The following is a 21,758-nucleotide window of genomic DNA, read 5'->3' as shown; positions in this document are numbered from 1 at the left end:
CACACATATATATATATACAAAAAGTATATATATATATATATATATATATATACTATTTGTTTGTTAAAAGCATGTTTAGAATTTTAAAATCTCCATTCATGAGGAATATTTGTCTGTTCTCTTTTATAATGACTGTCTAGTTTTTGTATCATAAATTTCAAAATTAAATGGCATATTTTTATATTAATAGTATAAAATAAAAAAGTAAAATAAAATTTAACTCTCCACAAATACATGTATTTTGGCATGAGCTATTTTTTGGTTTTTGTCTCTCCACTATGGCAGTGGCATAGCATGCAAAGGAAACCATGAAGCTTCCTTAATCATGAGAAGGTGATTGACTTTTTTCAAGTCTACTCCAGTTTTTATAGTAAATGAAGGAATTATTCATTCATTTACAAACATCTTCCTACAGTGTGTCATTAAACATTTTGCTTTGTATGTTATTTTATAATACATACATTTTCTACACTATCACATTTAATGCTCATAAAACTTCATGATATAAATATTATCTCAGTTTTGCAGATGAGAAAATTGAAACCTGAAATCATAGACCTAGTAATTTGTAGAGCCATAAATCAATATGAGGGCTTCTGATATCAAATCTAGTGTTGTTTTTCACTTTACACATTGTGTTTCTCTATTTTTTTACAATTCAAAGTGTTGAGTAGTTGATGAGGTTCATGGAATAGTGTACGAGTAGAAACATTTACTTGATCTTAGGCCACAGAAATATGAGTACATTCAGAAAGGCATGTTGAACCACCCAGACTTATGATTTGATTCAGTTTGGAATTTTTTATTGTTTACAGAACTTTGAGAACTAGAATTCTTATGTATTTACAAAAGGATGATTATAGCTTAAAGTTGTCACTTGATGTGAGTACACAAAGGTCACTTCTCTGACCTACTTGGTACACTCCCTTTGGTTCTAAATCCAGTTCTCCATACAATTCTTGGGTTATTTAGGCTCCTCCACAGATGTACTGACCACCCACAAACATATACCTGCTTTTTTATACCCATGTCAGGTATGATATATTTTGGCTCTAACTAACAGGGTACTCCACAAAAAGTGACCTATGTAACAGACATTTATTATCTCACATGGCAAGAAATCAGGAGGAAAGTAGTTCTAGGGTTGGTTAATGAGTGGCTCAGTGATGTCCTCAAGGTTCCAAATTCTCCATCTTTCCAGTCAGCCAGCATCAAAAGCTTGGTTTCCTATTGTCCAAAGATGGCTACTGAAGTTGCAGGCATCAGTCTGATATGAGCACATCCAAAATTAGGAGCAAAGAGAGTTTTCCTGGCATGTTTCATCATCTTTTTTTGTTTTGTTTTGTTTTGTTTTGTTTTAAATCAAGGAAGAAAACCTTATCCAGAAGTTGACCCCACAAACATCCTGTCAAGACTTATTGGCTAGAACTAGGTCATCTGCCCACCGCTAAACCAGTTACTCAAGGGGAAATTTGATTAGATTAATTGTGATTCATCTCCTGCAGCTGAGTCCACTGCTCTGTGTACTTGCCACCAACTTGTGAATAAAATTGGGGTTCTGTTAAAGAGGACTAGAAGTAGGGATATGGCTGATGAGAATTCAACAACTAGTATCTGATATTATACCAAAGTCTCATTTCCCTCAGAATCCTAAATGACACTCAATCTAAACTGAGGAAGAACTTTACACTAATGTTTGAATGAGTTTAATAGCCTACAAACCTACCTCAGAGATATTGCAGGTTAGGGTTCAGACCACCACAATAAAGGAAATATAATAATAAAACGAGTTGTAATCATTTTGTTAGTGGTGGGTCTTGTCTTCAATTTGTGAAGTATAATAAAGTGAAGCACAATAAAATGAGGTATGCCTGTACTTATTCTTGTAAATATAACCTTCACAATTTGCCTTCATTATTTTTCATACATACATACATGTACATGTGTTTCTCCCCAATCTAATACTTTAAAATGACTATCGACTCAAAATATCCTTTTATATCCCTTGAAGTATTCTTCAATTTTGTACACTAATACTGGGGCTGTGGTCCTCCTTTCTTGGGGTCTGCAGTTTAGCATATAGTCCTCCAGAACTTACGGATAGATGCGTTTGTCACATTTCTGTGTCCTTGGAGTTACATACATTTAAATAGATGACTTGTATTAAAGTTTTGAAATATATTATTTTTAATTTTATAGTCTAGCTTTCTCTCCTTAATGTGATATGATTTTTAGGAATTTTTCCAAATTATCAACAGGTCTATATATCGAATGTTATAGGATAATGAATGATTGGCAAATAAAACTAAAGATAAAAGTCTGTCAGAGTTAATCTATAATGGATACTGTTTAATAGGAATATGCATTCATATTTAAATAAATATTAAAATGAATATTAATTCATTTTGTTCTATTAAGGAGAACGCTACTATGATATTGTGAACAAGCATTAAGATCAAGAAACAGAAGGTAATTCTTTTACTACATTCTGCAATCAGATCTTTTAGAGCACAGGTCATAAATACCAGCTATTTATCTTAAAATTTTTATAATTATATAACATCAAGTTTATCAATCTAAGATAGGGTAAAGGCATATATTGCTGTTCTGGATAATTTTGATAACATATACAAAAACAATCGGTAGTAATTGTATAGTTGAGGTTAAATAAGAAACTGTGATAATTTTAAGTTTAAAGCTATACTATATGAAACATAAAGGAATGCTTTCTGTATTAGTTTTGCAGTTATACTACATGAAAGTATTGTTAATATTGAAAAGGATATTGGAGTGGATTCCGCCCCCACCCCCCAAAGATTATATACATATAATCCATATAACTTGCAAAATATATAATAAATAAAATACAAAGAGCAAATTCAGGTGTAACAATAAAAAATTCTTGCTTGATGACAGACTGTTTCTGGAACTGCAGATATTTTTTAGTTGTGAGTCAAATGTATCACAAATTTCATTTTTCCATTACTTTTACTTCTCTTTTAAACTTCCCAATTCATGAGCATTTGAGAGCTTGCTCCCTTGCATATGTCATCAGTTTGGCTCAAATAAACTTTTATAAAAATTAAAAAAATAAACTAACCGATTCATTGAAAATAAGGAAATCTAGGCTTAAAAGAAGCCATTATTTTTTTACAACACCAATTATTGTGAAATCACACTATAAACAGCGTAGCCAAATTTAGAAAATAGAAAACACAGCAGTATTCCTCATCATAATTAGCTACCTATTTATACACTAATCCTAATGAGCAGAAATAAAAAAGAAGGAGAGGGTCTCAAACTATAACAGTCATTTATGGTTTACTGCTATGGGGAATCCTACCCCTCCCCTCTTTTCTCAGACTTTCTCTATCCCTGTGCTGCTTCTCAACCTGATTCCTGCATTTTTGTAACAAAAGACTTCCACGTTAAGGAAGTCTTGCACTCTCTTCTCCTAGATAGTTAGTTACCTTCAGTTGATTTTGGTTTTCATTCTACCCATATTCTTCTCATCTCTCTTCCCAAAGTCTGGATCCTTACCCATGAAGCAATGAGAGAAATAGTTTATTAGTAAATACTGTACTTATAAAAATGTTTGATATAAGATAGCCTTTTAAATACATTTTTGAAAATAAAAACTTTAAAGAATTAAAACTACTATAATCATGTAAATAGCCACAAATTTTCTCTTTAACTCTTAACTTTAGTGTAGATGAGGAAATAGTGATGAACACTACTTATAAAGAAAACTCATTTTAATTTTAGAATTCAAATAATGTATCCATTCCAGATGGTGTATATTCTTCCTCCTTCTCCCTTTCTTTCATCCACAACTTTAAATCAATAGTGTTACGTTTCCTAGTTTTTTTCATTGTATTACTTAATATGCTTCTACATTTGATTTTCAGGTTCATCTTATATTCTTCGACTCACTGATTCCAATGGATCAGTCATAGAGCATTTCTATTGTTCACTTTTTCTCCCTCTACTGTTTTTATTTTAAATTTATATCATTCATAAATACAGCATTCTATCTTTTCAGATTTGGCCAGTGGAAGTTCCTGCATACTATCTCCTTTGTTCTTTTATCATGCCCCAATTGTTTATTTTGAATGCTTTCTTTACGATTTAATGTTCTAGGATCATTTTGCATTTCCTGTCCCAGCCATTCAATTATCCATTTTTCTGAGAAAACTTGGTCCATTTTAGTGGACAATGCAATTAGAAACCAATACCTAAGCACGCAATGTGTTCATTGATGCTGAAGTATCATCTTTGCTTCTAGGACCTTTTAGCAGAGCTGAGAAATGTGAGTGTGTGTGTGTGTGCACATATGTGCATGCATGTGCATATGTAATCTATGGTATATATAATATATGTATATGATCTGTATATGTATATATAAATTAATATATAATCTAGTTATTTTTCTATGCAGATATTAAAGACCACTAGTTCTTACTTGAACCTCCAAATCTAATCAATCTGCATAGAGCTTTCCTTGACACCCTCCATTCTGTTTGTATCTCTCATCTTTTATAGTAAGAACCCTGGTTCCTAATAACATAAAAGCATTCAAGTCACTTATCTATTTCCTCAATCCAACAGTATACTTAAAATAATTTCAGAATATTTTTGTCCATACCACTATAAAAAATACCTACAAAAATTAAAAACTTTTTGCTGTTCCTTCCCATCTGCTCCCCTCCCCCAACTGAAGAGCTTTAGTTAAATACTGTGTTTAAAATTTTGGGGATTTGTTCTTTTATTTTGTTTCCAGTATTATTATGTTATTAATTTGAAATATAGTTGTATACATTGGTATCAGTTTGCTTTCAGTTTTAGTTTTAATTTTTTGTCCTTCCACTTGTTGGTGATTTATTTTTATATCTAGAATGTGTAGAACATTAACATGCCTCCAGAAATCATAACTATAAAAAAAATTATACTTATTTAGAGAAATGTCATGCCTTCCTCTGTCCCTTTCACCCTCACGCCAACCACTATTGGTAGCCAATATTTTTGTTTTCCAGTTTATCTTTCCTGTGTTTCTCTTTGTAAACATAAGCAGATAAATTTGCTTTTTGCATTTCTTCTTATTTAACATACAAAGCTGGCTCTCTTCACTTAATAACATATTCTGGAAATCACTTCATGTAAGTTCATATAGATCTTTTTCATTAATATTTATCACTGCACAGTCCTTTGCTGTGTGCACATAACCTATAGTTTGTGGAATAACAGTTTCCTATTGTTATTCTTTTTCCAAGATTTTTAAATGAGAATAAGTGTGAATTTTGTCAAAGTATTTTTCTGTATTTATTTCTCTTCAAATTTAGTCTTGATTTCTGAAAAAATTTTGGCCCTTTTTCTTCTATTTTTTTACCTGAATTTTTCAAGTTCTTGATTCACCTCCTCCTATTGTCACATGATCACCTACTATTTTCTGGCCATTTCTTTCCTGAGTTTTTGTATTTTTGCTCTGTGGCCTTCCTTCAGAATAGTATTTGTTTCATTATTTCTCCAATAAATTTTGGCTTACAGTTTTTTTCTGATTGATGACAATATTCTGGTGATTTATCTCTCTATAGGTATGTTTTGTTGCTTTTTTCTTGTTTTACAAACATGACATTGTCGAGTGGATATGGTGTTTATTCCTTTTCTATTTCTCTACTTGATTAAGTTTTATTTTTATAGACTAGGTTTTTACAAGAAGCTCATGTTGAAGAAAGGGAAAGACTAGGGTGATCTGGCTCTTCTACAACTCAAAGCGTCCCACCTCTTGTAGCGATGGAGCTCTGTGAAACCATCATGTCTCCTCTACTTCTTGAACTGGCTCAAGGAGGTTTCTATTGCCACATCTGAACCTTTGCGGGCTCTATTCTGCCCTTGCCACCAAGGGACAGCCTGCCTTTGGGGGCTCCCCCTTAAATTTAGAAGATGTATTTTTGATGAGTTTATGATCTACCATCCCTGGGTAACTTGTGAGCCCTCTCTCTCTTCCTCCCACTGTGTTCCTTAACCCTGCTCATAGCAGTTCCTTTTCAGAGTGGGTCCGACCCTCTTCAGGGTTTGTTTATGTGTTGATGACTTTTGAGATCTGCTAGTTATTTTCTCATGGCTCTCCTACTCTTCCCTTGACTTTTATCAGATCCCATCACAGTTTTATGCTAGGTTCTGCTACTTATTCTGTACTGGGAAGGATTTATACACAAAATTTGTAGTTTGGAGGGGATTTCTCTGTCTTCCACCTTTGTTGAAAATTGAATTTGCATTTTTCTTATTGTCCTTGTTTCCTGTGGCCTTCTGGAGAAGTGGAATGATTCATAACTGAGCTGCCACCAAGGTTTTACTGGAAGTTGAAACCTACTTTACAATATTTTCTCTATTTTGCTTGTCATAAGACTCTAGACCAGTTATTTAAATTCTTTGCACTGCTGTTGCCTCATCTTCAAAATGAGTTAGTTAATATCTAGTAAGGTTAATGTAGGAATACATTGAAATACTAAATTTGGTATACTAGCTGATATGTGCTAAGTGTTCATTAGATTGTGACTAATAATAAAAATGATGATGACGATGATGATGATCCTGGATGTCCAAGTCTGGATACTTACTGATAGAGAAGTGGAGGAGCTGGTTTGAATTCATATGAAGTTTTTAGGAGAGACATTATGAACTTTCTGCTTTGTTATTCTCCCCTTTCCTTTCATTAACTGAATCTAGAAATACTTGGTTTTATTGGGCAAAAGTAATACGAAAAATCATGAAACATATGATCGTTTAATATTTATGGCTAATTGCCATGCAGAAACATAACAATTAAGAATATAATTAGGGATGTCCAATTAATATTATTATATATTGATTATAGTACTAAACCAGTCTATGTTACCTTACTTGGCTCAACTTCAATTAGGATAAATGCCTTTTTTTTTTTTAAATTTATTGGGGTGACAATTGTTAGTAAAATTACATAGATTTCAGGTGTACAATTCTGTATTACATCATCTATAAATCCCATTGTGTGTTCACCACCCAGAGTCAGTTCTCCTTCCATCACCATATATTTGGTCCCCCTTACCGTCATCTCCCACCCCCCACCCCCCTTACCCTCTGGTAACCACTAAAGTATTGTCTGTGTCTATGAGTTTTTGTTTCTCATTTGTTTGTCTTGTTCTTTTGTTGTTTTTGGTTTATATACCACATATCAGTGAAATCACATGGTTCTCTGCTTTTTCTGTCTGACTTAGATAAATGCCTTTTTAGAATTAAGTGCAAGCCACTGAGATATCTGTGCCTACATTATTGTGTGTGTATGTGCGTGTGTGTGTGTGTGTGTGTGTGTGTGTGTGTGTGCGTTTTAATCCAAAATTCATGATGATTTGGATATCTGAACAAAAAAAATTGCTTTTTTCCTACTGGGATGCCTTCCAACCTCCTTTTTTTTTTTTGCCAAAACATTTATCAAAGCTTTCAAAGTCACCAATTATTCTTGCCTCTCAAGAGATTTGGAAGTTAGTTTGTATTTGAAATGATTGTGTGTAGTTTCTGTATTTATATGTAATATTGGTTTAAAAATTTGAAGTTCTCCACAATTCCATTGATATCTCATCTTAAAGTATTGTTCCTATTACTCAAAGCCTTAATCAAATATCACTTCCTCTGTGACGCCTTCCTTTACTCTCCCAATACAATTAGAGAAATTTATTTTTCTATTGGAGCACTTTCCACATTGTGCTGTGTTTTGTGCACAGCACATGACATCTAGTTCAGAATTGAAGGAGATAACATTTGTTATCTTCAATTAGACACTATGTTTCTTCAGATGTGGGCTGTATCTTTCACATCCTCAGAATCTAGCATGGTGCTTGGCATTGAGAGGCACTCAATAAATATTTGTCATATGAATGAATGCATTCTTGGAAAATGCTCTTAAAAGTAATTTTTGATTCATTAAAATTTCTTCCCAGTAAATGTCACGATAACATTGAAGATGTGATTCTTAACTCTAAAACATGAAATTGGCTAGATGTATGACCCAGGCAAGGCAATGTAATCTCTAAGGGCTTCATGTGCTCATTTATAAAATGAAGGGTTTGGATAATATGATCTCTAAAACTCCTTGAAGCTTCAAAATTCTGTAACTATGACACCTAAAAATTGAATAAATGGCAGAGTATGGTGTGAAGACTTGTTTTCAATCCTACTTTCTCTACCAACTTTTTTTTCTGGAATGACAACAGTTAAAATAAGCCCACATATATTGTCTAGAAGGACCTATTAATACATGTCTGTAGGCAATGAATTCTAGAAAAAAGAGAGCAGATAGAAAGGGAGAGTCAAAAACTCACTAGAGGGTGGTTTGAATTGATTGTGAGATTGCCAAATTATGGAATATTATGCAGCTATTAAAATTTATATAGAGACAATAATGAGATATTGTTTCACACCCATTCAAATGGCTCTCATTAAAAAGATTAATAATACCAAATTTTGTTAAGAATGTGGAGCAACCACAACTTCTATTTATTGTTGGTAAAAAAAATAAAACGCAACATCAAACCACTTTAGAGAAAAGTGTGGACATTTTTAAAGAATTAAACATATGCCTAACCTGTGATCCAGCAATTTCTCTCTCAAGTATTTTAAAATTTACTTATTTAAATTAGCATACAGTAAGATGGACTTTTTCTTTGCCGTAGAGCTTTATGAGTTTTAACACATAAATAGATCATGTAATCAGTCTACAATTAGGGTACAGTTATAGTACCCCTAAAATTTTCTAGTGCTACCCCTTTGTAGTCATTCCCTCCCCCAACCCTACCCTTGGCAACCACTAGTCTGTTTTTTTTCTTATTGTTTTATTTTTTCCCCAATATGGAATCATATAGTATGTAACCTTCTAAGGCAGGCATCTTTCACTCAGCATAATGCCTTTAAGATGTATAAGTTTTTGCATGTATCAATAATTCTTTCCTTAAAACATTTTTCTGAGTACTATTTCATTTTATACATGGACCACAGCTTGCTTATTAATTCACTCATGAAGTATATTTGGTTTCCAATTTTTGGTGATTATTTGGTGTAAACATTCGTGTACAAGTTCTTGTATAAAGTTAAATTTTCTTATAAATATTTCTCTAGACTAAATACGTAGGAGTGGGATTACTGGGTTATATGGTAAGTTTATGTTTAACTTTATAAGAAACTGTCATTCTTTTTTTCAGAGTGTCTATTCCAGTTTGCATAACCACTGACAATGTATGGGATTTCCAGTTGTTCCATATGCTTATCCCTACTTGACCATTGTAAGTATTTTTCTATTTTAGTCATTTGAATAGGTCTGTTGTGGTCTCTCACTCTAGATTTCCCTAATGGCTGATAATATTGAACATTTTTAATACATTTATTTGTAATCTATACCCTCTTAGTGAAGAGTCTGTTCAAGTCTTTGGCATATTTTTTTATTGGGTTCTTCATCTTGCTGCGTTTTGAGAGTTATTTATATATACTCCTCTTCATTGGATATGTGATTAGTGAAGAATTTCATTCCGTCACTTATCTTTTCATTCTCTTAAAAGTGTCTTTTACAGAGCAAATGTTTTTATCTTAATGAAATAAAATTCCTTTAAATTTTACTTTTTTAAATTGTTTTTAGTGATATATCTAAGAAATCTTAGTCTAACCTCAAACCACAAATATTTTCTTTAGAAGTTTTATAGTTTTAAGTGTTACATTTAGCGCTATGGTTAATTTTGAGTTAATTTTTGCCTAAGATGTGAGATTTCAGTCCAACTTGATTTTGTTGTTTTGGGATGTCCAATTGTTCCAATACCCTTTACTGAAAACACGATTCTTTCTCCTTTGAATTGTCTTTGAATCTTTGTAGGAAAAAATCAGTTGGTTATATATGTCTGAGTCTAATTCTGCCTCTATTCTCCTCATTGATTTATATATCTATTTCTTTACCAATATCACACTATTTTGATTATTATATTTTATAGTAATTTGGAAAATCAGGTAGCATGGGACATCCAATTTTATTTATTTTTATTTTCAAAATTGTTTTGGTCATTCTAGGTGGTTTGCCTTTTCATATAAATTTTAGAATCAGTTTATGTACAAAAACCTTGCTGGGATTTTCTATTGCATTGAATCTATAATTTGGGGAGATTGTCATCTGTATGATACTGAGTGTTCTTCTAATCTACAAACACAGTATATCTGTCTTGATTTAGATCTTCTTTAATTTATTTCATCCATTGGGTGAAATACCTATATATGTTTTATAGGATTTATACCAAAATAATTGTTATTATAAGTGGCATTTTAAAAATTATGGTTACCAGTTGTTCGTTGCTAATTATAAGAATATAATTGACTTTTTTTTGCTTTCTTTTTTTTATTAGTTTCAGGTGTACAAAACAATGTAATAGTTAGACATTTATACTCCTCACAAAGCGATAACCCTCCTCCCCCAATCTACTACCCCTCTGACATCGTATATAGCTGTTACAGTTCCACTGAATCTATTCCTTATGCTATATTCCACATCCTGTGACTATATATATATATATATATATATATATATATATATATGTATATATATATGTGTGTGTGTATATATGTGTATATATCTATAATATATACATATATAATATATATATACATACATATATATATAAAATTATAGTTCACATTCATTTTATTCAGCTTCAGCTTCAGGTGTACACTGCAGTGGTGAGGCACCTACACCATCCATGAATTGGTCTCCCCTAATAAGACAAGTGTCCATCAGATACCCTATAAAATCTTTACAACATTATTGATTCTATTCCCCAAACTATCTTTTGTATCCCTGTGGTAACCTTGTGGTTACAGATTGTGCTTTCTAAACCCCTCACCTTCTCCCTCATCCCCACCCCCATCCCATCTAGCAACTCTCCGTTTTTTCTCTATATCTCTGAGACTGTTTCTGAGTAGTTTGTTAATTTATTCCGCTCTTTAGATTCCACATGTAAGTGAGATCGTATGATATTTGTCTTTCTCTGTCTGACTTATTTCACTTAGCATAATGTTCTCTAGGTCCATCTATATCATTGCAAATGGTAAGATTTCATTCTTCTTTATGGCCAAGTAATACTCCATTGTAGAAATGTACCACAGTTTCTTAATCCAGTCATGTACCTATGGGCATTTTGGTTGTTTCCATGTCTTGGCTATTGTGAATAGCACTGTAATAAACATAGGGGTGCATAAATTTTTTCGAATTAGTGTTTCGGATGTCTCTGGATAGACACCTAAGAGTGGAATTGTGGGGTTATAAAGTAGTTCCATTTCCAGTTTTTTGAAATACCTCCATACTGATTTCCACAGTGGTTGCACCAGTCTGCAATCCCACCAGCAGTGCATGAGGGATCCCTTTTCTCCACATCCTCACCAGCACTTGTTTGTTGATTTATTGATGATAGTCATTCTGACAAGAGTGAGGTAGTTATTTGCAATTCTCTGATAATTAGTAACATTGAGCATCTTTTCATATGTCTATTGGCCATATGTATGTCCTCTTTGGAGAAATGTCTGCTTAGGTCCTCTCCCCATTTGTTAACTGGCTTCTTTGTTTGTTTGTCTGGTGTTGAGTTGTATGAGTTTTTAATACATTTTGGATATTAACCCCTTATCAGATGTATCATTGACAAATATCTCCTCCTATTCGGTAGAACATCTTTTCGTTTTGTTGATTGTCTCCTTTGCTGTGAAAAAGTATTTTAGTTTGCTGTAATCCCTTTTTTTATTTTTCTTTTGTTTCTCTTACCCAAGGAGATATATCACTAAAAATATTACTTGGGTAATGTCTGAGAGTTTACTTCCTATATTTTCTTCTAGAAGTTTTATGGTTTGGGGTCTTACACTTAAATCTTTAATGCATTTTGAGTTTATTCCTGTATATGGTATAAGAAAGTGGTCCAATTTCACTTTTTTGCATGTATTTGTCCAGTTTTCCCAGCACCATTTATTAAATAGACTGTCTTTACCCCAATGTAAATTCCTAATTATTCTGTTCTGTTAATTTATGTGTCTGTTTTTATGCCAATACCATGCTGTTTTGATTATTATGGCCATGTAGTACTATAATTTTATATCAAGTAGCACGATATCTCCATCTTTGTTCATCTTTCTCAAGATTGCTGTGGCTATTCAGGGCCTTTTATGGTTCCATATCAATTTTAGGGTTATTTGTTCTAGTTCTATGAAAAATGCCATTGGTACTTAAAATAGTGATTGCATTGAATCCATAGATTGCTTTGTGTAGTATGGCAATTTTAAATTATTAATATACTAATAAACATATTCTTTCTTTCTATCAGCATGATATATATTTCCATTTATTTATATGTTCTTTAATTTCTCTCTTCAAAGTCTTACAATTTCTGACTAAAGGTCTTCTACTTCCTTGGATAAATTTATTCATAGTTATTTTTATTTTTTGATGTAATGTAAATGGGATTGTTTTCTTACCTTTTCTTTCTGCTAGTTTATTACTGGTGTATAAAAATGCAACCAAACTTCTTTATCCATTCATCTATCGAATAACATTTTGATTGTTTCCATGTCTTGGCCACCATAAATAAAGCTGCAATGAACATTGGAGCACACATGTCTTTATGTATAAATGTTTTCAGATTTTTTGGGTAGATAGCCAGGAGAGGGATTGCTGGCTCATATGGTAATTCTATTCGTAATTTTTTGAGGAACCTCCACACTGCCTTCCATAGCGACTACACCAGTCTGCATTCCCACCAACAGTGTATGAGGGTTCCTTTTTCTCCACAGCCTCTCCAACACTTCTTACTATTTGTCTTATTGATGATAGCCATTCTAACCGGGGTGAGGTGATAGCTCATTGTGGTTTTTATTTGCATTTCTCTGATGATTAGTGATGTGGAGCATTTTTTCATATGTCTGTTTGCCATTTGTATGTCCTCTTTGGAGAAATGTCTTTTCAGGTCCTCTGCCCATTTTTCAATTGGGTTGTTTGTTTTTGTTGTTGTTGAGTTGCATGAGTTCCTTGTATATTATGGATATTAACCCCTTGTCAGAAGCACTGTTTGCAAAAATCTACTCCCATTCGAAAAAAAATGTGTAGTCTGATGTGTTAGGATGAAGTGCTCTATAAATGTCAATTATGTCCATTTCATCTAATGTGTCATTTAGGACTACTATTTCATTATTCATTTTCTGTTTGGATGATCTATCCATATCTGTCAATGATGTATTTAGGTCTCCTAGTATAATTGTGTTTTGGTCAATTTCTCCCTTTAGTTCTGTTAGCAGTTGCTTGGTATATTTTGGTGCTCCCTGATTGAGGGCATAAATATTGATGACTGTTATGTCTTCTTGTTGTATAGTCCCCTTTACCATTATGAAATGTCCATCTTTGTCTCTTGTTACCTTTTTCACCCTGAAGTCTGTTTCATCTGATATCAGTATGACTACACCTGATTTTTCTCTGGATACCATTTGCTTGGAATGTTAATTTCCACCCTTTCACTTTGAGTCTATGCTTTTCCTTGTAGCTGAGATGCGTGTCTTGGAGACAGCATATGGTTGGGTTTAGTTTTTTGATCCAATCTACTACTCTGTGCCTTTTTATTGGTGAGTTCAGTCCATTTACATTTAGGGTGATTATTGATATCTGAGGATTTCCTATCGTCCTATCTTTAGTTTTCTGGTAAGACTCTCTCTCCATTGTTTCTTTGCCTTTTTGTTGTTGTCTATTATTTCTGTGTGGTGATATTCTATGATGTTTCCCTCTGTTTCTTCTTTTATTACAGTATATATTTCAGTTCTATTTTTTTTTTTTGAGTTGTTATTAAGTTTATGTAAAAGAAAGTTTGATATTTAGAGTATTCCATTTTCTTCAGCATGCTTACTTTCTCCATTCCCATATTCTGGTTCAGGCCTTTACGCTCCCCCTTTTTATGTTTTGGTTGCCACAAATTGTCCCTGTTGATGGTGGTCGAATAGCCTCCTTTGGTATTTCTTGTAGTGCAGGTCGTGTATTAGAAAATTCCCTCAGCTTCTGTATGTCAGGAAAGGTCTTTATTCCTCCTTCATATCTAAAGGATATCTTTGCTGGATATATTATTCTTGGCTCATAATTTCTCTCTTTCAATAATTTGAATATTTGATTCCACTCCCTCCTGGCTTGTAGAGTTTCTGCTGAAAAATCTGATGATACTCTAATAAGCTTTCCTTTATAGGTTACTGTCTTTTCCCTGGCTGCCTTGAGGATTCTTTCTTTGTTGTTGATTTTAGACAGCTTCAATACAATGTGCCTTGGAGAAGGGATTGAGGTAATTAGGTGTTCTATTTGCTTCTTGGATTCGAGGTTCCAGTTCTGTCCACAAGTTTGGGAAGTTCTCATCGACAATTTGTTTGAATATATTCTCTGTCACCTTCTCTCTTTCTTCTCCTTCTGGTATGCCCATTATTCTTATATTGCTCTCTCTGATGGAGTCAGAAAGTTACTGTAGAGTTCTTTCATTTCTTTTAAGTCTCAAGTCTCTTTCTTCTTCCATCCATGTCATTTCCAGGTTTCTATCTTCGATGTCATTCATTCTTTTCTCCATCTAGTCAACTCTACTACCTAAGCTGGCTATTTCATTCTTAATTTCTTCTTTGAGTTCTTAATCTCCAGTAATTTTATTTGATTCTTTTTAAAACTTTCAATCTCTTTGTTGAAATGTTCATGTTGTTCTTTGATTGTGTTTCTGAGTTCATTGCACTGCCTTTCTGTGTTTTCTTGCATCTCGTTGAGTTTTTTCAGAACTGCAATCTTGAATTCTCTGTCATTCACGTCACATATTTCCATATCTTTAAGTTCCTTTTCTGGAGACTTTTCACTTTCTTTCTGAACTCTCTTGTTGCCTTGGTTATTCATGACAATTAATGCTTTATTATTTCTCTTCCTAGACATCTACGGGAGTGGGTTCTGCAACAGGTTGATAGGAAGATCTCTCTTTTGTTTTCCAGTACACGTTGGAAGAATGTTTTATTTTCTCTCCGACTGCAACCTTTTTTTTCTCTCTCACTCTCTAGTGTTATGTTTTCTCTGCAGTATTCCAGCTTCTTACACAATTGGGGGATTCCCTGGAAGTGGGCTTCTCCTCTGTTAACAGTTCACCTGGGTCATAGGGCGCTGCCTCCGTAGGGAGATCTAGAGAGCTTCTGTAGTTCCAAAGCTCTTCCTGCACCAGATTCAGAGCCTGTGTGTTTCAACAGCTCCGTTTACTTTTACAGGGGTCCACCCAGATAGTTGTGGACAGGGTCTGGGTAAGTTGTGAGCAGTGGCCCAGAGCAATGGCAGCAACCACCACTACAGCCAGTCCTGAACCCAAAGATGCCTCCCCTTCGCTTGAACTTGTTGGGTTGCGAGTCTGTGTCTACAGACCACAGTTCTGAGAACTGCAAATATTCTGTTCTTTTGATCTGATACTGCTATTTTTCCACTTCTAGCACTGAGCAGGTGGGGGCGGGGTGAACTCTGGGAGGGTAGGGATGGGGTAGCTAGGCTCAGTGCCTAAGTCTTCCATTCTCTGCTTGGCAGTTAGGGCTTAAACCACCGTTTTCAGCCTTCTTCCCTCAGTCTTTGCTCCAAGGTCTCTGCCATGACCATTGGGTTCAGCCGTGTTATATGCTGACCCCTCAGGTGGGACTGTGGGCCATAAGTGGAGCACTAGTATTGTGAGTTCTTCCCTCTCGCAATACTAGGGAGCACGGAGTTCTGAGCTATGTCTGTGTCCTGCTCCCACCCAGCCCTGTGTCTCCACACTTCCTGCTTCCCTCCACCCCACTTGCCCAATTTGCCCAACTTTAGGTGATTTCAGTTGTGTTCCTCTTAGTCTTGCCTGTCTGCTGTGCAAGGAGTACTTTGTGGCGTTATAGTTGTTCAATTTGTTGTAAATTCCAGGGGAGATTTCAAGAGGCTCACCTCACGCCACCACTCTTATGACATAATCATTTTTTTTTTTAAAGACCCGATCCATTTGCATGAATTTTCTTAGTTTTTCTTCTTCTGAGAATATCTTTATTTCACCTTCATTTACTATCAATCAGTTATTGTGTTCTTCAGTTCTAAAAATTTTTTGGAACTTATTTATATCTTATATGTATTTGGTGATACTTTATACCTTTTATTAATTTATAAAGAATGTGGGTTGACCTCTTTGAGCATTTTTATATTAGCTGCTTTGATGTCTTTGTCTAATAATCCCAACATCTGTGTTGGTATTGGCATCCACTGATTATATTTTTCTATACAAGTTGACATTTTCCTAATTCATTGAATATGGAGTAATTATGGATTGTATTCTGACCATTTTGAATATTGTATTATGAGAGTCAGGGTCTTGTTTAAGTCCTATGAAAAATGTTGATATTTTTGGTTTAATTGGTAATTGACGCACTTTGTTTCAGGCTGTAACTTAGGAATAGCCTATTTCCTATTGTGGTTCAATGTCATTTCCATGTATAAAGCTTTTGCAGTGCTTTTGGATCTATCCTTGTGCTAAGAGCTGATAATACAGCGCAGTAGCTTTTCTCATGGAGTTTTTCTTCTAGTATGGAAGACAAGAGCAATTAAACAAGGAAGTGAAATTAAATGCATTACAAGGGAGGTATAGATAGCTGTGGGAACATATCTCCTATACATATTTACCTATCATTCATCCCTCAACACACTGCTGTTAGAACCCTGTCACTTCAGTTTAATAAAACTCATATCCCCAAAGTCACAAAATTTACTGTAAATACTAGGTTTAAGGAAATTTTAACCCTATCTTAGATGATTTCCCTGACATTAACTTATAAATGGATATGTTTTAAGTTAATAATCACCTATAAAATAAGTTATAGGTTTAAATCACCTATACAAGCTGATTTAAATTAGTTGTGTAAATTCAGAAACTAACATGACATAGTATTTAAAGACTTGCTCTGATATATATCATCTATCAAAAGGCCAAGCACATAGTAGACGTTTAACATGTACTCTGGAAGAAAGAAAGATTAAATAGATCACTCAATAATTTTGATTGAAAAGGGAAGAAAACAGTAAAAACTACAAGGTCAAGGAAAGATTTTATTTTATTTCTCTTGTGAGAAGAGAGCAACTTGAAAATGTGTATGGAGTGAGAGGAAGGAAATTGTGGAAATGGAAAGGTTGAAAATACAGGGGGAAGAAGGAGTGAGATCCTGGAGGACATGGGAAGGAGATGACATTGAAACCATAAATGGAGAGATGGCTTTGATCACTATCTACTGTGTATACACACTCTGCTCCCGTCATTTCTGTTTTCTACCTGACCTTTTAAGGCTTTAAAACAATTGGACTAGAAAATCCCTATGATCTTTTCTACCTTTAATATCATGATTCTTAGCCAGCTTCCCTGCAGATAGTATTTATTAGTAGAGAATGCTCTAGTCAGGGGTAACTAGACACATAGAGTAAATTTAGGAAGGGAACCAAAAAAGAGCTTTTTCTTTACTGCTGAATTCAACTACTAGTACCTTTCTAAACATCATATATTAAAATCTTTTGTATTCCTACACAATGTGCAATCTCTCTCACTAGACATCCATTTTCCTCTACTATCAATTTTGAAATAAAAGTGAGTTACTGCTAGAAAAAAAGGGGAAAATAATTATTTTGTACTGATCAGTCTAAATTATGTGTAGAACTAAACTATATATAGAAAGCTTCCCATTTATAGATAGATGTTTTCAACTATGGGTATTAGAAATTATGTATGAAACTAAAGAGGACACAGGTATGATTCAAAATATATATATATATATATATATATATATATATATATATATATATATATATATATATAATCTTTAGTATCTAGAAAATAAAACTATTTTAAAAATTATTTCATATTTTAACATTTTTTTTTAGTATCTAGAAAATAAAACTATTTAAAAAAATATTAGGTATTTTAACATTAACAATTATTAGTGTTTCCCATTTTCTGAGTGGAATGTGTTGATTTCTGAAATTTAACTAAGCTTTAAGAGAGAAATACAACTATTTATATAACTAAGGCCCAAGAAAGATGTTCTTGCATTCTGGAAGGACATCCTTGAGATGGCAGTGAGGAAGCAATCTGATTCCTGGGCAATCAGGTCCAGCTAGATCAAGATTATTTTCACAATTATTTTTCCTTTGTCACTCCCTCCACATATGTTGTTTCACACAATTATAAAATAGTTATTGCAAATATGACATAATAAGTCTTACTATCCTTATTTTTGCTCATATATAATATACCAGGGTTTGGGATAATTTGCAACGTTTTGAAAATTGTATATTCCATCTTTATGTCATATTTCCCACCTAATTCATTGCCCTTGGTATGTACATATGTATTTCAATTTTAAATTTGAATTTTACCTATAATCTATATGAACAGTTTTAATCTCCATCGCATAGAAGAAAGATATCCAGGAGAAAAGTTGAGCTGTATTCAGAGCTACTTCAGAATTCTTTAAAGATTTTAATCTCAAAAAATATTTTTCATCCGTTTACAAATGTCCCTTTTTTATAATTGTACTACGTACTTACCTGTTAATTAACTTCTTCCCTCATTCCTTCCTTCTGTTTCTTTATTAAACTGGTTTTCATCTTTACCAATAAAGCTCAAGACCTTGGAGAGGACAATGGCAAGTATTTGTGCAGAACGATAACTGACTGAATACTCAGAGTGAAGCTGTTAATTGGAGATGCCAATTGACTGAGAGACTAGAGTAGAAAGCCAGCCTTAATGTGGACAACAAAAAAGCAGAGACCAGAGAAGAGGTAAATGGGAAAGGGAAAATAAAAGAACAAGAGAAGGAGGAAGGCTTGGATTCCTCCCTAGTATGGATTCCTCCATAGCAATAGATCCCAAATAACTTGAAGTGATTTCTTTTTCTGTGACTTCTATTTTTCTTGTGGAGATTGATATGTGTAGGTAGCTCTTTATAACGAGGAATACTATTATGCTTCCTATCTTTACATGTTTTCTATATTGGTTAAATTGACTTTTCATAATAATTGAGATGGTGAGGAGATAATGACTCCATCTAAACTCAAATGTCACAATTTTAGAGAGATGATCTAGTTTTATAAAGAAAGAAAATAATAGACAAATAGAAAACATCTTTGTAAATAATGGATTTGGCAATGGAGTTGGAAGATTTTGCAATTAATTTTATTTGATCAATCTGAAGTTTTATTTCTGTATTTTGTTTATTTTACAATTTGATGCTAATATGAGTATATTCTTTGTTTTCCAACAATATTTATATTTATATTTGGAAAATTAATAGAGATACACTTTATTGAGATATGCTTTATTGAGAATCTCATGCAATATAGAAAAGTTCAATAAATATATTGAATATGAAATACATTTTCAAGTCCTCAAACTTCAGTGTTAAATGAAATGTATATAATTACTTATTGGTACAATTTATTTTGGGGTTTATTCATTGGGTTCTCCATTTTCATTCCTTCTCTTTTGCTTTTGAAAATGTCACTTTAAAAATAAGTTTTGCCAAATGCTTTGACCACTATTGGATCTGCTTAGTATATTTCACTAGCAACCTTTAATCACTTTAAATAAATTTTAATTAATTCATTTTACTTTAAAGAGTCTTTCCTTGCCTTTTTCAAACAAACTGACTTGAATATGGCTCATTCTTATTTTTGAGATACTGTGTCTTTTCTATTTTCCTTATAGGATCTTATTCTTCCCTGTTACATTCCTTTATACATTAGATTCCACTGAAGTAGAAACTCTCTAGTGTATGTGACCTTCGAACCATCAGGAAAATTCTATCTGTTGCCATAAACAAACCCCCAGATCACAGTGACTTTCCATACTAGATGTTAATTTTTCATTCATTAGAAGTCCAATGAAGGTGTTTCTGATGTGAACTACATTCATCATGGTCTTTCAGGTACAGAGGCTCCTTATAACTTTTGACTTAAAACCATCCTCTAGGGTCCCTGAGTCTCATGTATTTAGCCTCCAAAAGAGGAAAGAAAATGGAGAATTTTACACTGGGTTTTTGCTGAGCAGGCCTGTAAATAGTGTTCATAATTTATTATCACATTTCATTGTTCAGAACTTAGTTGCATGGGCACATCAAACTGCAGGGCAGCCCGGAAAATGTGGTCCAGCTATATGCCCAGGAAGAAGAGGTTATAGGTTTGGTGAACAGCTTGCGGGTTTCTGGCTCCTCATGCTTTCCCTTTGCTTCTTTTCTTCCCTTAAAAATTAATCTCATTTTAATTTAATTTAATAATTCATTCACTCAACAGATGCTTACTAAATGCATACTGTGTTCTAGGTCCTTGGGATATATCAGCATACAATGCAGACAAAACCCCCTGCTCTTACAGAGCTTACATTCTAATAGATGGGGATACGTTTTTTAAATAGATACATTTTTTAAAAAATTACCTTAAAACAAAAGTATGTAGCATTTTAGAAGATGACAAGTTTAATGGAAGAAAGTAGAGTGGGGGCTGGAGGGAGAATGTTGCAATTTTGAGTAGAATGGCCAGAACAGATTTCATCAAAAGAGTGACATTTGAGAAAAGATTTGAAAGAAGTGAAAATATTAGCCAAGCAGATAACTAGGTGGAGAGCGTTCCAGGCAAAGAGAACAGCCTGTGCAAAGGCCTTGAGGCAGGAGCATGCTTGGTGAGTTAGAGGAACAACTAGGAGACCAATGAGACTGGAGTACAGTCAGAAAGGGAGGAGAGTAGGATGAGATGAAGCCAGAGGTAACTGCAGGGCAGGCTTTGTAGGGCAGAGATTCCCAAACTTTCTTTCACAGTACCCTTAATGTCCATGCTAATTTTCACAGATCCTCTATGTGAAAGAAATACGTAATCATTCCATTTATTAAATGGTTAAGTCTAAACAGCTTAATGAGTGTTTACGGCGTAATAATTTAGTAACTGTCTGAAAAAATAATACACAGAGTTTGAAAGAAAAAAATAATATTTTTATTATTAAGCAACCATAATTATTTACTAATCATTGGCATGCACCTGTTGGATGTAGAGCAACTTCTCAAATCTTGGAATCACATTGGATACAGCCATTGTTATTTCCTGTTCTTGTGGATTTTTGTATGGCGCTTGCTTTTAATCATGGCAACCTCTGAAAACCCAGGTTTGGAAAGATAAAATGTAATCAAAAGGAACTGTGAACTGTCTCAAGCTAGAGGTTTGCATATTGTCTGACAGATGCTGCTGTGTATCCTCTGAAAGTTAAAATATCCTGCAACATCTCATGCACCCCGTGAGTTTGCTGCAGCACCTTAGAACATCTAATTGTACTGTTTGGGAACCATGGTGACTGGTCCTGAAAGCATACCCGTACACTAAGTTAATAACATTGATAGTCACTAAACATAATTAAATGGTTCCTTATACTCAGTCTTTATCACGAATACCAGTTGTTATTATATGTTTTATAATATAGTGGTATTTCGGGCTCACTCCAACATATTTGGCAGCTAATATCTGACCTGTATAAACCAGTCATAAATTAACTAATCCCTGTGTGCTATTTCTTGTGGTTATTATAAATGGTCTTTTTGCATCTTATTGTATCACTTCTTGGCATTGTCTGTGTGTCTAACCTTCTACTTTCTAATTTTACATATCCAGGATACAGTGGATTTCAGA

The 21,758-nt window shown here is 33.7% G+C and overlaps 1 long non-coding RNA gene across 1 annotated transcript; it reads left to right on the top strand.

The window, feature by feature from the left end:
* The first annotated feature begins 150 nt into the window (after window positions 1–150).
* LOC141572196 (uncharacterized) lies at window positions 151–19,697 on the top strand. Its single transcript, XR_012497416.1, has 4 exons — window positions 151–334; window positions 2,420–2,470; window positions 9,232–9,312; window positions 18,710–19,697. It is a non-coding gene; the product is annotated as an uncharacterized LOC141572196 (long non-coding RNA).
* Window positions 19,698–21,758: the final 2,061 nt, after the last annotated feature.

This window comes from Rhinolophus sinicus, linkage group LG06, assembly GCF_036562045.2.
Source record: "Rhinolophus sinicus isolate RSC01 linkage group LG06, ASM3656204v1, whole genome shotgun sequence".
Lineage (NCBI taxonomy): Eukaryota > Metazoa > Chordata > Mammalia > Chiroptera > Rhinolophidae > Rhinolophus > Rhinolophus sinicus.
Note: the sequence above shows the minus strand (reverse complement) of the source record. Positions and strands in the feature narration are given on the sequence as shown.